The sequence below is a fragment of the Melitaea cinxia genome, chromosome 25 (genome assembly GCF_905220565.1).
Source record: "Melitaea cinxia chromosome 25, ilMelCinx1.1, whole genome shotgun sequence".
Lineage (NCBI taxonomy): Eukaryota > Metazoa > Arthropoda > Insecta > Lepidoptera > Nymphalidae > Melitaea > Melitaea cinxia.
The window spans coordinates 10,389,664-10,391,445 of NC_059418.1; the positions used below are offsets into that span (position 1 = coordinate 10,389,664).

The 1,782-nt window shown below is 37.0% G+C and overlaps 1 non-coding gene across 1 annotated transcript; it reads right to left on the minus strand.

Moving 5' to 3' along the window:
* Nucleotides 1-824: 824 nt before the first annotated feature.
* On the minus strand, nucleotides 825-897 carry Trnak-cuu. The gene has a single exon. It is a non-coding gene; the product is annotated as a tRNA-Lys (tRNA).
* Nucleotides 898-1,782: the final 885 nt, after the last annotated feature.

Sequence of the window (1,782 nt, forward strand, 5' to 3'; positions counted from 1 at the left end):
CTTTTTTTTTTGTAATGCTGCATGGGTGTTTGTGTGTAAATGCTTATTTTAATTATCTAATAATATATTTGTACACATGATGATGATGATATTTGTACACTGATCATTTTTGAATATCATATCAAAAATTGACCGCTCCAGCGGGATTCGAACCCGCGTCTTCGACATACCGTGTCGACGCTCTAGCCAATTAAGCTATGGAACGATATACCCGCTAGAGCGAAACTTTTGATATGATGATTTTTACTTTCGGTTTAAGCGAAACACAAAAATGTTTAGAATTCCTAATTGTGGGTAACACAAAAATAAAAATCGTACATATTGTACACTGATTTTAAGCCACTTTGTAGCATATATTTTTAATAGCGCCTGGTTTCGTTCCTGCTGATGTATAATAGCACAGTTATGCATTAGCGTTGCTATTTACTTTTTCTAGGCGACTGATTTAATTTTGGAATACCCTCGTATTGTATTACGTCGCGGTTCACCTTAGGGGGTAGTTGTGTCGCGACGCGCGGGGTATGCTAGGGTATATAAGCCTCAGGGCGAGTGTTTGCGGCCCTTTTTGCTTTTGCTTTTTGCTCTTTTCTTTTTTTGGGTTAGATTCTCTCGCCGTCTTAAGAGCTGAGTGCAATTTATTGTGGGTGAGTCATTGTAGTTCTTATAGGTTTAAGCTTTGCTGAAGTGTAAGTTGATTTTGTGAGTTGTTGAAAAAGAAGATTAAGTTTCTGTAGGATTTTTTTTACTCTCTCTCTTGTGTCTCGTGTTAGGAGTTGTGGGTGACTCTCTAACCCAGCAAGCAATTTTCTAACACGTAGCACTGGCGCCCAACGTGGGGCCCGAACCCACGACCCTGAGATTAAGAGTCTCATGCTCTACCGACTGAGCTAGCCGGGCATTAATTCCATCGGTGATCGCGCGTCGAATCGTACTGTTTATTGTCAACGTTGTAAATCGTTTTCTCACTCTTATGCCGATTGTTTTAAGGATCGGAATGTTGTGTTTTGTTTTGGTTGCGGAGAGCCTAATGTGAAGCGTCCCGATTGTGTTAAATGTAAATCGAAATATAATAATGGGGTTAATGATTCAAAAAACGAGTAAGTTGGAACCGAGTTAAAACTAGTAATAATATTAATTTTTCTAAATCTGATTGGGATTCTTGGCTTAAAACAATTTCAATTTATTTTTTATCGTATAAATTAAACTCGGTTCTGTGTAATGATAATGGTATTGAAAATAGGCCTTATGCCGTTATACATATAGATGACATTAAGTTGTCGGGTCTCTTAGACACTGGTGCGTCTATATCAATTTTGGGGGGTAATTTTTATAAGGATTTCTTACAACGAGGTTATACTCTTTTTAAAGATAACATTATTTCTGCAGTTGTGGCTAACGGGAACAAGTTGTTTTCTCTTGGTTACTTGTGTTTACCGGTTGCGTTCGAAGATCAACTTCATTTTATAAAATTTTTTGTTTTTCCGGAAATTAATTCAGATATCATTTTAGGCATTGACTTTTGGAAAATATTCAAAATTTGCCCGAAATATATTAAATCAGTTAGTTTTAAACAAGAATCTGTTTTGTGTAATAATTCGGATGGCGTCATTACGGGTTATGAACATTTAAATAGCGATCAGCGTTCAATTGTTGATAGCATTATTAATCAGTTTCGTTCTGTTTCTTTTGAGCGGAAAGGTTTAGGGTTGACTACCGTGGTTACTCATAGAATTGATACGGGGGATGCTGTTCCCATTAAGCAACGATATTATCGGATGTCTC